The following is a 382-nucleotide window of genomic DNA, read 5'->3' on the forward strand; positions in this document are numbered from 1 at the left end:
CGAACGCGATCACCCGATCTCGCCCCTCGGCGTCTGCTTGCGGCAGTGCACAGCCGATGGCAATGTCCGAAGCGTCACCGACGACGCTGAAAGGACGATCAAGGTCTGGCTGCTCCAGTATTGGTGCTTGCAGGAGGCTGTCTTTGACCCCGTCAAAAGCCTCCTGATGTTCGGTGTCCCAACACCATTTTGTATCCTTTTTAAGGAGATTGGATAATGGCCGGGCCATTTCTGCGTAGTTTACGCTGTACTTGTGCAAGTGGTTGGCGAGACCAAGCCACTTACGCAAATCCTTCTGGTTTTCTTTGAAACCGGCCAGTCTATAATGGCCTCGACCTTAGCGGGATCCGCTCGAAGGCCACGCTTCCCAATGAAGCACCCT

Source organism: Plasmopara halstedii (genome assembly GCF_900000015.1).
Source record: "Plasmopara halstedii genome assembly, contig: Scaffold_323, whole genome shotgun sequence".
NCBI lineage: Eukaryota > Oomycota > Peronosporomycetes > Peronosporales > Peronosporaceae > Plasmopara > Plasmopara halstedii.